Source organism: Eubalaena glacialis, chromosome 17 (assembly GCF_028564815.1).
Source record: "Eubalaena glacialis isolate mEubGla1 chromosome 17, mEubGla1.1.hap2.+ XY, whole genome shotgun sequence".
Lineage (NCBI taxonomy): Eukaryota > Metazoa > Chordata > Mammalia > Artiodactyla > Balaenidae > Eubalaena > Eubalaena glacialis.
Window position 1 is genome coordinate 81,162,826 of NC_083732.1, and position 15,800 is coordinate 81,178,625.

Sequence of the window (15,800 nt, forward strand, 5' to 3'; positions counted from 1 at the left end):
AGAAGAAAGAGGGAGTTCCCTGATTTGGGTGGCACAGAAGTCATGACAAAGGAAAGACCATTGGGAACTCTGAATCCCCACCCCAGGCCCCGCCTCGGGGGTTGGCCCCTGACTCCAAAGAGCTTTGCAGAAGTGAGTGGCTGGAGTCCTGACTGGTCTTAAAGAGATAACTTCCTCCCAGGCCCCCTAACTTCAGGGGGAGATTTGCACTCTAATGATTAACAAGGGGCTTCCAGAAGGCTCCTGAAGGGGTCGGGGGTCGATCTCTGGTGATGCCCAGAACAGGGATTCGGACTGCCCGATAAACCCTGCAGCCAAAGTGGCGAGGAGCCCGGCACCCCCCGCCCCCCGTGTTCTGGGATGGGCGGGGACCCCAGACAAGCACGTGTCTGGCACAAACCACCCCCAGAAAACAAGGGTGAGAGGGGTATCCAGTGGGGCCACTGGGATAAAACTGCCCTGGCCCAGGGGACCTCCCTTGCAGTCCGGTGGTTACGACTTTGCCTCCAGTGCAGGGGGTGTGACCTTGGACGAGCCACCTGACCACACTGAGCCATACCCAGCCCTTGTGTGCAAAACTGAAACAGTAAAAACCCATGCCTTAGGAGTCCTAAAGGAACAGAGTGAGACAAGGACAAGCTTTGGCCTCCATACAGGACAGTAGCCTATCTGATCCCTCCTCTGTATTAATCCGATTAAGAGCAGACGTATCCTGTGCCCTGACTTTGGGCGAGTGCAGCTCTTAGAGCTGGTCTAAGAGCTTTATTCCTGCAAACTTGTTGAATCTATTAATACACCCATTTTACAGATGAAAAAATGGAGGCTCAGGGAGGTTAAGCCATTTGACCCAGGGCTGTACATTTTGTAAGAGTGACACTAAAAGGTGATCCAAGCCATCTGGACCCAAGTGCCTGGGCTCTGCACCAAAGTGCCCTGCAGCCTGACCTGCTTTCACAGCTGGAGTCCTGGCTGGAGCCCATCACCTCCCCTGCGGGCACATCCATGCCAACTGGACCCCACTCAGGACTATTCCCACCCCCACCCCTCCCCGCAAAGTGCTCACAGCCGCTACTTATCCTCTATGCAATGGAAGAGGCAAGTCAAGCAGGAGAGAGGGAAAGAGCGAGCTACGCTGACCCCCAGATGGCAAATGCCCCCCTTGTGGCCAGGTGTGCCCCGGGGAAGGAGCCGTTTTGCCCCAGTTCCCGAGGGCTGTGGGCGGGAGAGTGCAGGGTTTGTCCCCTGCTGCCCATCAAAGGGCCTCCCACTTGGGGAACACAGCACTTTCAAAACCTCTCATTCTGCCTAATTTGCTTTAAAACACACAGGCGTCCTTTCATCTTCTCCTAAAATGCCGTGGTGAGAGGCGGGCTTTGAAGAGGCTGGCTGCTCTCCTGGGGCCTCAGAGGCCGGCCAGGGTGGCAAGTCCAGGCGTGTCTCAGGGTCTGGCGGAGCACACCTGACACCAGTCAGGGTCTCCACCTGAGAGTCCCAGCGCTTCTATTTTGCCAGCTAGGTGACCTCGCCCAGCCACGGGGCGGTATCCCGGGTTGACACAGGGACCGCTGGAGTTTGTGGGAGGGACATGGGTGGGGGTAACTACAGCTCTCTCCAGATGTACAGCACGGGGTGGGAGTGAGGGACGATGAAATCAAATTCATATTTTATGGCAACTCAAGAAAAATTTAAACGCAAGTTTTCTTTGCCCATTTGGACCTCCTCCTTCCCTTTAGTGTGTGCTGTGCATCTGCATCCAGACCTCCTTAGAAGATAACATTCCTCCTTAATCTCATAAAGGGTCACAATTCCTTAGGAGATAACCTTTCCTCTTAATCTGGTAAGGGGTCATGATGACCCATGACCCATTACTTGCTTTGGACGTGTAGATCTGGATTGTGTAAACTGCCCATAATACGTCATTTGATGTCCAACCCTTTGTCTCAAAAACTTGTATAACTGTGCTCTGACCTTTAACGGGAGAAATAGTCCTCAGAGCTTTCTGAAAGACTGTCTCCTGGGTTATAAGCCTCAGGTTAGCTCGAATAAGATTTTCCACTTCTTTCTTAGATGGACTATTGATTAGTTTTTTTCATCCATAGGAACAAGATCTGAAGAGGGGCTGCCCCAGCTGTTTTCTCTGGCTCTATTCTTTTGCCCTCTGGGAACCTGACCCTTTTCACCTTCACATCCTTCCCTCTCCCAATGAATGACCAACATCTTTATCAAGGAAGATACTGGCAGGTGAATTCTACATGGGTGTCTGCGTGTGTGCTGTGAACTAGAGCTGCACATCAAACAGTTTCCATCTCAGTAAAGAAAACGAATAATCTGAAACCTAGAAGGCTGAATTATTAGAATGAGTTCGCGTCCTCATATTAATGCAAATAATAAGTACATGGTCTTCAGTTTCAACTTATATTCATGAGGCCTCCACAATACGCCCAGACGCTAATTTCCGTCTTATTTTATGGGTAGATAAGCAGGCTTAGAGAATAAGTGCATTCTGATAAGCCATGACCTGGAATTGGTCCCAAGAACCTTCACTCCCTTTTGTTTCCTGAGCTCAGCCTCTGAAAGCACTGACTGAGCTAAACTCATCCCTAAAATTTAGAAGAATTCACCCTGGGCTTAGGCTCCAGGCATGAAAGGAGTGGGGTCTCTCCCACCTTACACCAGTCTCTCATCTCTGACCCAGGACTCTACTGTCTTCTGCCAGCATCCCTGAAACACTAACAAGCTAGCTTATTAGCTTGTTAGTGGAATAAAATCAAACCCCAGACCTTACACCCATGCTTTTCTACTTTCCATATCTTAAAGTATTTTGTTATCAACCAAACGTCCTTGTTGATGGAGTGGCTTTCTGTCTCCTGTCCCCTCCCAGCTGGTGAATTTCATGTCTCCAGCATCACCTTCCCCCGAATTTCCCTGGTTCCCTCTCTTCCCCTTTTCCCCAGAATTCATACGAGACTGGGATGTATTGGATGGAACAGACCAGAAGAAAATTTGATTTGATTAAAGCAAAGAGAGACATTAGCTTTAGTTAGTAAACACAGAACGTGTTTCGCCAATGAATTTGGGGCAGACATTGTGGAAAACAGAAAACGTAGAGAAGTGAAAGTTTCTGAACATTTATATTTTTGTGACCTTGAGAGCGAGCTCAGTCACGGAGTCTCTAGAGTTTGACCAAATGTAGAAAACGGTCACGTTGAGCCTGAACTGCCCTTGAGAGCACAGACTGTGCCTTATTTAGTTCTGTGTCTCTGGTGCTGTGTCCTTGGCCCTGGCCCCTCATGGGGGCCTGTTAATGGGCAGATGGACAGGTGGATAGCCCAATGATGCTGATGGGCTTGCTGGTCGACCACCAGGCTCCCTGCTCCTTGGGGAGGAAGCAGGGAGGGCTGAGCCTCATGGTACATGAGCTTTCTGACCCTTTCTCATGGGAAACTTTCAAGGAACTCACGGTAACCAGGCAGAACTGCTTTCTGATTATTATTTTTCCAGTTGAATGAGATTAAGTTCACGGAAGACTTAGTAAGTCCTTTTGGACCCTGAGGAAAGATACATATTCCTTTGCTCCCAGAAATGAGTTTCTGGCTCTGCAGACCCAGGTCTCAGATCAGGGGGAGGTGAGGACTATTTGAAGCCCTTACCTGAATGCCTGAGGCAGGACGGCCAAGGTCGTGCCCCCTTCATTGGGCCCCTCCCTGCTGAGAGCCCCATGTCTACAGAATCAAAGGGAAGCTGCTGAAACTCTCTGTCCCTGGGCCTGACTGCTGCCTGCTTTCAGGCAGAGGCTTGTGGCATTTCAGGATCGCAGAGGGTCATAGGGAGCATCACACATTTCTGCTTTTTTTTTTTCCAGGTGCAGAAACTAAGGCTCCAGGGGGGTGGGGAGGGGAGAGGATATGACTTGTCCAAGGTTGTAAACGAGAATGTGGTGGCAGCAAGATTCGAAGCTGGGGTCCCTCACTCCCAAAGCATGTCCCTTCTGGCACACCTGGCCCATGAGCTGCTCCAGCAAGAGCTAGACAAGCATCAGTACCAACACAGATGCAGAGCAAACGGAGCCCCAGATGGGACGGGCCTGCCCGAGATCACAGCCTGCTAGTGGCCATGCCCCCGTCCCCACCCCAGGCTCTGTGGGCTGGAGCCCCCTCTCCTGCGCTCAGCTTGAGGTCAGCAGTGCAGCTCCAACCTACTTTCTTGCTCTGTTTCTGTGATTTTGGAATCCAGATTCCTGCCCTGCTTGGAAGCATGCCTGAAATAGTACATTACAGTGCACGGAAAACCCCCAGTCTTGGTTTAAACACACATTTTGAGAATAAATGCAAAGCAAGAATGTGAAACTATTTCAAATGTCACCCAAGAGTGAACTGTGCAAAGAGGATGAAGGAATGAGACAAGCGGTTTCCTGTTAGAGATATACCTTCTCTCTGCCCCGTTCAGTTCTGTTTGATTCTTCTTGCTACACAACTGCTACTCCCTGCCACACCCCTAGACACTTGGAGGTGACAGACGGAGGGAACAATGGAGATGATTAGGAACTGTGTTGCTGGAAGGTGGGTAGGCAAACACACAGAGAATCAGAATCCAAGGGTGCAAAGGTACAATAAGCACATGCCCTGCCCCAGGGCCTTTGCACGTGCCCCTGCCTCTACCTAGAACGTGTTCTTAAGGTGGAACCCACAGGGCTTGCTCCTTCACTGCATTCATTCTTCTGCCCAGCTGCCCTCCTAGCAGAGGCCTTCCCTGATCACCCCAAGACAGTCTCGCTGTCACTATCCCTTTGCTCAGCTGCATTTTCCTTCATAGCCTTAATCAGAAAAATGACACTCCATTGTATACTGAATTCCTTCTTTGTCTGTCTCCTCCCCACCAGGAGGGCAGGAACTTCACCTGTGTCCCTCACTGCTGTGCTCCCCCCTGCTGAGAACAGCGTTAGGGTCTCAACAAATATGTATGGACTGACGGCAGAGTGAAAAGCGCTCCAAGCTCAGGGAGCAGGGGTTCATTCTGGTGTGGGCACAGTGAAAATGAGGGAACTTGGTCATTTCCGGGCCTCAGTGTCCTCATATGGTGAATGGGATGATTCCAATGACAACCTCAACCAGCCTGGCCCATGAACGGCCGGCCACAGTACCCTGCTCAGAGCAGGTGCCCTCCGAACTCTGGACCTTGCGTCTTGAGGTTTCCTCTCCTAGCTGAGCTCTGCTTGTCCCCGCCCAAGCAGATCAGCCATCCTCAGGGAGAGGAAGTCAGGGCCCAGCCTACAGATTTCCTTTGGCTTTTGCAAAAACAGCGAAACCAAAAATACTACAAAAACCACACTGTGTATCTGTACAGGGCTCAGAGCTGTGGCCAGCAGGTGTGAGTCCTGCCTGCTGGGCTCCTCTGCGGCAGGAACAGGATGCAGAGCACATAGCTCGTAAGCAGGCATCTGGCCCCACTGTGGGGCCCATGGGTCTGGTTCCCGAGATCCTGGAGCCTCCGTCTGACCTCCCTGGAACAGTAGGATGGCCTCTGTCGGCCATGGGAGGCTCATTCCTGAACCCACGTGTGCATCTGGCTCTGGGTTTGTCCTGAGCAGGGTATGCATGGAGGATGGGTTGGTTTTTATCAAATGCCACCCCCTTCTCAGCCCTCTGCCCCCATGGCTCTTCCCTGTCAACCAGGAATCTGTATGAGCATCATCAAGGCTCACCGATGCCCCAGCTGGGAAACCACAGCCGAGGGTCAGCCTTGGCTGCACTTGGTCCATAACCCACTGTACAGATGGGCAAACTGAGGCCCCGTGAAGAGGAGGGCCTTGGCAAAGTCCACACAGTGTGATGTGGCAGAACCAGACCTAGAACCAGCTTTCCAGACTCCTGGACAAGGACAATGGCCGTTAGATTGTGGTTTTCATGTTTTCTTTAAACTGAATCTCACCCAGGCAGAAAGTAGCTACTGAAACTCAGCTTTTCCGGTTGACGCAAGGGTGGGGACCCCTGGCCCAGCTGCTGGGCCTCCTCACCACCCCTAAGGGGGTTTTAAAACCAAAGCCCTTAATAGACCACACCCACTGTCCACTCTAGTAGCCTGTGAATGACACACCCACTTCCACCCCAACTCCAGGGTTTTCTTTGAGGACTTTGGAGACCAAATCAGGTAGTTTATTTGTGGTCATGTTACTAAATGGGGCTTGTTCATTCTCAAAGGTTTTTCAAAAATGAGTTCTAGGAAATCTTCTGAAAAGGAAGAGAGTAGGTTTCAAGGATGAGAAAGAGGAGATGGAAGAAAGGGGATGTGAGAAGCAGCAGGACCAGGAGAAAGTGGATATGGTCAGAGCCACAGTGAGGATGCAGGAGAGAGGCTGGTGGAGAGCGTTAGCACCCAGTGGGTGCCTATCTGGATGTGGGGTGGAGGTGCTGGGGGCCTCCAGGCTGGACCCACCTCCATGCCTGCCCTGCCTTCCTTCCCACCACGAAGTCAAGGGTCCTGCTTTTGGAATCACAAAGAAAGACCCATTCACCTTCAAAATAGTCTATAGATACAGTCTGTGCATAGAGTATCTGCTCTTTATAACGGGGTTATAACGCATTTCTTATTTGCACGTGTTGGCTACTTGCTGATGCATTTGAATGTGGCAAAAAGGGGAAACACTTAGTTAACCAAGACTTTTCTATGATTAGACACACATCCCTATCCCTGAACATTTCACGACTGCGTGAGATTAGAAAGGACTGCCTTCTAAACACCCTGTAGGTACGGAGAGCCTACTGTGTTCTGGATGCTGTAGAAGGCATCGGAAGAAATATGATAATAACCAAGTCACAGGCCTCCCACGCTTGGGTGGAGGAGGACGGTCATTTCAGCATGGTTTAAGGCACAGAAAACAAGGCGATTAAGAGTACAGATTCTGGTGTCAAAGAGAGCTGGGTTCAAATCCCAGCTCTGCAACTTACCAGCTGTGTGACCCCTGGGGAGTTCCTTAACCTCTCTGAGCCTCAGTTTCTGCATCTGAAAAATAGAAGAAAATACTCAGTCTTAAGGAGAGGGAGTGAAGATCTAACGAGAGTGCCTGCCTCCTACTCAGCTCAGACACAGAGTAAATATTGACTGCTGACGAGAAGGGGCATGCCGCGGTGTGGGGAGGGAACAGCGGTCACCTACAGAGCCCTGCGGGGAGTCAGGAGACCTGAATGTGGAGGCTTTCTGTTCCAAACTGTAAATGAAAGCTCCGTGCTGCCTGATCACCATGACCACTTCCTGCTCTAGACAGAAGACAGAGGAGGGCGTATTCTGATCCTGAGACCGCTGTGCGCCCCACACTGAGCTAAGATTCTTCACATGTGGTTTAACCTCCCAGCCTCCGATAGGACAGAGGAGGAAACCGAGGCTCATCAGGCGGAGCCCAGTGGGGTCAGAGCGGGGTTGGAAACCTGTCGGGTCGAAGCCCTTCTCTACCCAGAGGACAGAGGACAGACATGAGCAGGTGGCACCTGCAACTGAATTCGTGGCAGGTCCCAGATCACATGTGGGGGGGGGGTGGGGGGTCTGACTCAGGAATATTCTAACTGGCAGCAAACAGCTGAGCGTTTTGCATTGGCCAAGGGAGAGAGAACTTGAATCTGAGAATTAGGAGGTGTCATTGCTACTTTAGCACTTTTTCCTAAATGTGGAGTAGGGGAAGGGCCCTCCCTAAACAACAAGGGCGACATGCTATGGTATTATTACTATTAATAAGCCTGCGGGCTTGCAGCTGCTTCAGCCACATGCTGTCTTAGCGCTTGTCCCCTGTGAGGTGTGCAAGATGCCCTTGCTCCTGGGGGTGGCGATGAAAACAACTTTCTGAATGGTCAAGACCTCCGGGTCCTCTTTCTCTCCCCCTCATCTGAGCACACCCGCGACCATGGGCCTGAGCTGGCTGACCTCTGCCCGTCGTCAATAATGGATGACCTGTGGACATCAGTATCACATAGCACCCGCCCCGGCCAGCAGGAGGGAGTCGCTGCCCAGGATGGGCCCAACCTGCCTCTGACTCTCCATGGAAACAACAGGAAAGAAGGATTTTTTTGTTTGTTTTTTTATTGAAGTATATCTGATTTACAATGTTGTGTTAGTTTCAGGTGTACAGCACAGTGATTCAGTTATATATACATATTCTTTTTCCGATTCTTTTCCCTTATAGGTTATTACAAAATACTGAGTATAGTCCCCTGTGCTATATAGTAGGTCCTTGTTGGATATCTATTTTATATATATTACTGTATATATGTTAATCCCAAACTCCTAATTTATCCCTCCCCCCTTCCCTTTTGGTAACCATAAGTTTGCTTTCTAGGTCTGTGGGTGTATTTCTGTTTTGCAAGTAAGTTCATTTGTATCTTTTTTTTTTTTAGATTCCACATGTAAGTGATATCATATGATATCCGTCTTCCTCTTTCTGACTTACTTCACTTAGTATGATGATAATCTCTAAGTCCATCCATGTTGCTGCAAATGGCATTATTTCATTCTTTTTCATGGCTGAGTAATATTCCACTGTGTGTGTGTGTGTGTGTGTGTGTGTGTGTGTGTGTGTGTGTGTGTAAAAATAACATATAAAAATAACATCTTCTTTATCCATTCATCTGTCGATGGACATTTAGGTTGCTTCCGTGTCTTGGCTATTGTCAAGGGTGCTGCTATGAACTTTGGGGTGCATGTATCTTTTCAAATTACAATTTTCTCTGGATATACATCCAGAAAGGAGGAATTTTTAAAAATCATCAAATAGTTTAATTAAAAGTAATTACTTTCCAGAACAAGCAGCACACATTGCTTGTACCCCTTCTCCCACCACATGCAGGGAGCTATGGGAGACACAGTCCATAATTAACGTCAGGTGAGCCTCAAGGCCATATATGCAGTGGCAAGGGGCACGGGCTGTGAAGCCAGACTGCCAGCTCTGTCACTGCTGGCTGTGCCTCCTTCAGTGAGTCACTTACCCTCAGTTTCCTCATCTGTAAACTAGGAACATTGAGACTGCCTACCTCCTAGGGTTACTGAGAAGATTAAGAAGGTCAATGTATATAAAGTGACAAGGAGAAAGTGCTCTCTAAGGACCAAACTATCATCATCATCACCATGATGTCATCATCACCATATCATCATCATAATTATATCATCATCATTGTCATGTCATCATCATCCCATCATCATCATCATCACCATCACCATCATCATCATCTCATCATCATCGTCTGTTCTTGGCCAGGTGCTGCACATCACGTGAGAAGTGTCACTGCTCCCATTTCCCAGATGAGGAAACTGAGCCTGAGATAGGTAGCACACACTGAATTATTCATCATGCCAATAATTAATTAGCAATGAGCTGGGAGGAGGCCCAGAACTTTCACATGGTACTCTCTTCTCCATGACACTGCTGGCCTGAGCACATCAGGCAGAGGGCTTGGAAAGGCTAGCTGTCCCCATGTCCTTTAACCTTTTCATCCTCAGGCAATAGCGCCATCTGCTAAATAAACATCCTCAGACACAGCCCTTCCTAAGCAAGGCCAGAAGTGGGAAAGGTAACATGAATGAGGAAAGAGAAACGAACACAGGGTTTTTGAGTGTTGCCATGGAACCCCAAGAGGTCATTCCAAGCTTGTGGTTCTGTGCCAGAAACTTCCCCGGACCCAAAGCAGCGAGAATAAGTTCTCCTGATGCCCATCCATGCCCAGCTCTGTCACATTATGGTGCTTTGCTGGTGGGGGACAGTATCTGTGGGAGGGAGTTTAGAGAATTACGGCCACCTTGGAGTTTATAACAACATCGTCGTAAAAAAGGATCTCTCTGAGTCTACCCTGGCTCTGAACATTGCCTCACTACCTTGGTATAAGCACAAAGGCCACAAGAAATCTGCTGAGATTTTGCTGACAAACCCTCTCTGTCTAATGTGATGGATCCTGGTTGGCCTGAGACCATCACTTGTCCACACAGCAGGCTCACAACACAGCCAGGAGAACAGCCCAGGGCCTCCTAACCCTGGGTGGCTCCTGTCAACGGCCTCAGGCTTCATGGTAGGATCCCAAAAATATGTCTTCTGAGCACCTAGTGTGTGCCAGGAATTGGGATAGAGGCCAAGGATATAAAGATAAATGGAATGAGAGATCATCTACACAGGGGAACACCCAAAATGTGGGACAAACTACCACCAAGTACTCCCAACAACCTGGCACCTATTCAGTGCTCCCAAGCCAGACGCCCTAAGTGCCTGGCCCATCACATTCACAACAGCCCTACAGAATAAGGCACTGAGTGGTATCTCCCCACCAAATACATATGCTAAAGCCCTGACCTCCAATGTGACTGCATTTGGAGACGGGGCCTTTAGAGAGGGAATTAAGGTTAAGTGAGGTCATAAAGGTGGGGCCCTAATCTGATAGGACTGCTGTCCTTATAAGACGTGCACACACAGAAGGAAGGCTGTGTGCGAACACCATGAGAAGGTGGCCAGGAAGAGAGGCCTCGCCAGAAACCAACCCTGGCAGCACCTTGATCTTGGACTTTGAGCCTCCAAAACTTGTGGGAAAAAATACATTTCTGTCATCTAAGCCATCTGGTTTGTGATACTCTGTTACGGCAGCCCTTGGAGGCTAATACAGGGCTATAATTGTCATCCCCATTTTGCAGATGAGGAAGCTGAGGCACAAGGAGGTGTCGGACCATAATGAAGGCCACACAACTACTAAGAGGTAGAGCCAGGAGTCAGACCCACGCATCTGGCTGCAGAGCCCAATGGTTTACGGCCAATTGTATTATGCAAACATTGTTCCCCTCTCTTTGCCCCCAACCCCTCACCGTAGGGGACTCTAAGTCCCTGCTCCACCGATGCTGGGTTTGGCCATGTCCCTTGCTTTGGCCAATAGAGTGTGAGCAGACGTGCTCTGTGTGCCACCTCTAAGCAGAAGGTTTAAATTTGATTGTGTGGCTCGCTCAGTTCTGGCGTGAGCACAGCGTGTCCTAGATGGCGACTACCTTCAGCCTGGGACTCTGACCGAGAAAACTCAAGGAACATGGCTGAGCCGCAATCACCCTGCCGTTGATCACAGTCTGCCTGTGATGGGAACAGGAAGTAAGCATGTGTTGTACGTCACTGAGATTCGGGGACTCTTTGTTATGCAGCATCATACATGGTTCCTTTTGCAATTATCCAGTCTCTTTCCAAAAAACATTCCATTTGGAAGAACTGAGTAGGTGTTCTGGAGACTTCCAACCCAGGCTCTGCCATTCACCAGCTTTGTGGCTTTGGATAAGCCACTTCACTTCTCTGAGCCTCTGTTTTCTCATCTGCAAAATGGGCATAATAACAGCACCCCCCCCCCCCCCCCGCCGATCCTGGGGTTGTTGCAGGGACTCAGTGAGAGATGATAGAAAGTTCTCAGCACAGTGTCTGACATAGTAGGTGCTCGGTATGGTTGGTAAGCGGGATGGTGGTGTGATGTGTTAAGTCGGAAGGTGGACGGGACTGGATTCGAATCAAGTGGTCCTCTTTCAGCACATCCTTACAGCAAGGGCTCCCTCCATGTCGATAGGGTGGAAGTCTGCATTCTACAGGAGGGGGCGGGGCCGGTCCCGCTCAGGAAGGCAGCAGGAAGTAGGCTGCGCGAGGAACTGGGAGGCACTTGGTTCTCGCAAAGGCAAAGCTGGGCTCTCCCCAGCCCAGAGTCAAGAAAGCCTGGACAGGAAGGAAGGCTGGGAAGGCACTTTGAGGGTCTGGCTCCTCTTCTCCCCCTCCAGTCCCACTTCACAGATGAGAAACTGAACCTGGAAAGGGGGAGTGTCTTCCCCAGGGTCACACAGCCACTTAGCATCGGAACTTGGAATAGAACCTTGGTCTCCTGAGATAAGCATCATCCCTCTGCCTCCTGCTTTTTTACGAGGAAATGTGGCTCATTCCTTCTGCTGGCTTGGAGGGCAAATGTCAAGTTTCTCTATCTCCGTGGGTGGATTTACCAAAACTCAACATAATTCAACAAACTTTTCTTTGAGTCACTTCAAAATATCTCCCTTGTCTTTCAGGGAGAGTGGATCTCATTCACATGCTCCATGGATCCTGGAATGGGAAGTGGGGTAGTCAACTGTGAATTCAACGCAGGGCATAAAGGAGGAGTTGGTGGGCACTGGATTTGGTTTGGGGTCTTTGTTTGTTGGTCTGCTTTCCCCCAAGCCTTGCGATTGACACTGTGGGGGAGAGTGGGTGCGGGAAGGTACAGAATCTGCTCTTCAGAGCTGCTGGTCCAGAGTACGTGAGACAGGATGCTGTATGTTAGAGAAGAGACAGGATGCTGTATGTTAGAGAAGAGACAGGAAAGGTGAGCACAGGCTGTGCTAGACAGGGGGGGCTTCAGGAAGAGGTGAGCCTGGCACTGGTTCTAGAAAGACGGGGAGAATAAGACAAGGTAGAGGAGAAAAAGAATTCCAGAGTCTTGTGGGGTAAAGTTTTGAAAGAGGGCAAGGAGGACAAACATCCCACTTTTATGTTTTTGTTTTTGTTCACAGGGTCGGGGGCAGAGTTGATCATGAGTAATCGCTAGAATCCATGATTTGAACATTCAGGGAGCATCACTGGAGCGTGCCTCAGTTTATCCACCTGCAAAATGGGGAAACTGCAGCCAACTGTATAGAGGCTTCTGGAGGGTAGTGAAGGATGAAACCCACGTGGGACATCCCAGAGGAGGCCCTGCAAGTGGTCTAGAGTTACACTGCCCAGCACAGCAGTCACTGTTGAAAGGCAATTCTTCATGGGTCTTCTGCACGTCTATGTGTCTTTAGAGCAGAAGCACTGACAGCTTCTGTTCTGGACTGTCTTTTCAAGGATGCAGAGGGAATGGAAGATAGAGGTAGTGTGTCCCTCTGGAGCAGAGCCCAGGTCTGCTTACCATCCAGTATTATAATAAAGATTATTTTTTATTAGTAATAAAGTTGGGTAGGTTTGCTTGCAGACCATTATAAAAGATCATGGATCTTCATCTACGAAGCAAAGCCATGGGACTTGGGAAGCAAGTAAATGATACAAACTAAAGCTCAGGCTGCCTGCTGTGTGTGCTATGAGTAAAACAGTCCTTTGTATCTGATCCAGGAAGCTCATGTCTTCTGCCAGCATCTGCCAACAGGCTGATCTGTTAGCTTACAAGTAGAATAACATCTCAAGATGTTCAGTTCTTCACAGCCACTGGCCACATGTGGCTATTTTTAATTAAAATGAAATAAAATGTAAAATACAGTTCTTCAGTTGCAACAACCATATTTCAAGCACTTAATAGCCTCGTATGGTTAGCAGTGACTGGACGGGACAGATGGGGGCCGTTCCCATCACTGGGAGAGTTCTATGAAGAGCGCTGATCTAATACATAAGGGCAAAGGGTAGGGGGCCAGACCAGCTTGGGTTCAATCCTTGCTTCTACAATTTCTGGCTCTGAGACTTTCAGCAAGTTATTTCAGCTGAGTTCCCTTTCCTTGTCTGTAAGGCAAGAAAAACAGGGCTGACCTAAGGGTTCTTATGAGGATTCCGCAAGATAACACATACAAAGTGTGCAGTCCAGCCTGCTGAGGGGGTCCCTAAACAGGAACTAATGTTTTTAGATATTGAGCAAATGTCAGTTCCCCTTCACACTACAGTGGCAGGTGGTGGCAGGCAACATTGAGTGGTGCGAATGAACAGGAAGCAAGGTGACAAACACAGACAGGCCTAGGAAGTCAAGCCCAAAGGTTTAGCCTGAGGGCAAGTGGGAGCCTCAGAAGATTGTAGGCAGAGGGAGGCCTCTTCTCTGCCCACCCAAGCTCATGGAGGCAGTGCGGGAGGGGAAAGATCACAGGCTTTGGTCTAGAAGACATGGCTGGGATTCTGACACTGTCCCTCTCGAGCTGTGAGGCCCTGGGCAAGTATTTTATCTCAAGAGCCGTGGCTTTCACCTTGCAGACACTGGCATTGTAAGCCCCACCTTGTGGGGCTGGTGGGAGAGGTAAATGAGATAATACACTTAAAGCTTCTAGAACAGTTCCTGGCACATAGTAGGTACACTAAGAAAGGAAAATCCATTACTTTCTTCTCTGGGCTGGCCTAGAGGACAGGCAGGAAACCTGAGTGGCCTGGAGGGGCAGGGGTTGGTAACCAGGAGCTGCTGGCCTTTCCTCGGGTAGCAGATTACTCCCAGTGACCCTCGGAGACACCTCACCTGGAAGGGCAGGTCTCAGGTTTGAATTCCCTCAGCTGGGGTCAGGCTACATGGAAGGGGCCGCCACGTCCCTGGAGAGGGGCCGCTCTTGGCGCCCGTCCAGAGAGCCTTTTCTGAGCCGCTAACACCCCTCAGCTGTTGTGTCTCTTGGCTGCTAGCAGCTGCCCCTTCCTCCAGAGGACTGCCCTGGCCAGACAGGAGCTGCCTCGCCCAGGAGGTGACCACCTCTGGCCCCTGCCACCCTGGGCTGCCCCCAGACTATGACTGAGGGAATCGGGGCTGCACGAAGCTGACCCCCTTTGCCTCCACGTGGAACCAGCCCTGTGGTGGGTGCCCTGTATGCTCCGGGGTCCCGTGGGGTCAGGCTGAAGGTTGGCTCCAGCCGAGACACCTCCTTACCCAGCCTCTCTCCTCCCCCTGCCCTGTCCAGCCTCCCTCACCGCCTTCTGGAATCCACAGGCACCAAATCCCTGCCTCGGGCTCTGCTGGGAGGGAACTGGGCCCCCTGCATGAGGCTGGTCTGAGCAGTGACCGTCAGGAAGAGAAAGCCTCAAAGGGAAGCACTCGCTCTCAAGTTCAGAGAGCTTTTTCCAGAGTAGGGAGGCTCCCCAACCACCATCTGGTCCAAACTCTTGGCTTTATACCAAGCAGCAGAAGCCATCGGTCACTTAGCAAAGACTGACTGGGGCCCAGAATGTGCTGGGCTCTGTTCTGGATGCTGGTGACACCACGGTGAACAAGGAAACAGCCTTCTCCCCTGGAAGCTTAGGCATCAAATCAAACAGAGCAGATCACGGGAAACACTTCAGCAGCAAAGTCGAGGGGGCGGCGTGACAGTGGATGACAAGGAAGGTGCCACTGGGGTAAACTCCAAGCTGAGCTCCTGAATGAGTCGGCCGTGCAAAGGCAGGGGCGAGGAGACCAGAGTTCAGGCGGAGGGGAGAGTCCGTGCAAGATCGTAAGGCAGAAACGAGCTATGCATATTTAGCCCAAAGGCCAGCGCGGTGCAAGCACACTGGCTGAGGGATAATTTTACAGGATGGGGTCAGAGAGGGAAGCAGGGCCTGATCATGTGGCCCCGGGAGGGCAGTGGCTTGGCACTCAGCAAATTAGCAAAGGCAAGAGACTCTTCACGACCCCCTTCCTAGTCACCCCCACTGGGTGAGCTCTGTCCTTGGACACTAGCGGCACACCAGTCTCACTGGGGTTTCCAGGCCAAGCCCGTCTCTCACGTCGAATATTTCAAAACCAGAGATTAAGGCTCGTGAGTAAACCAATTAGTGGCCTTTGGAACATCACCTCCACTTTCCAAAGTGTTTCTCTGGGCTTTCATGTGAAGGCGCCCGGCAGGCACGAGACCGATAAATATTTCATCGTCCTTCATTTCATCTCACATCAAATGAAGGGGCGGCGGAAGGCATGGGGAGGACCTGCTGGAGAGATGAGTCAGGGCAGAGCGTGCGCTTTTGGAGGGGGGGCAGCTGCAGGTCCTGCTGCTTGCTTGCCGGGCAACCTGCAGCCAGTGCTGAAAGCATCTGGGGCCTCAGGGTCCTCTTCTGGAAAATGGGCGTGCTAGGAACCGTGAGAGAGTGGACTGAA

The 15,800-nt window shown here is 50.5% G+C and overlaps 1 protein-coding gene across 2 annotated transcripts in view; it reads right to left on the minus strand.

Moving 5' to 3' along the window:
• Nucleotides 1-15,800, minus strand: part of ST3GAL1 (ST3 beta-galactoside alpha-2,3-sialyltransferase 1) — an 87,944-nt gene that overhangs the window by 36,327 nt on the left and 35,817 nt on the right. For both annotated transcript variants that reach the window (XM_061172273.1, XM_061172274.1), the window contains exon 2: nucleotides 6,945-6,999. The gene's annotated coding sequence lies outside the window, so the exon portion shown is untranslated. The remainder of the gene's footprint in view (nucleotides 1-6,944; nucleotides 7,000-15,800) is intronic.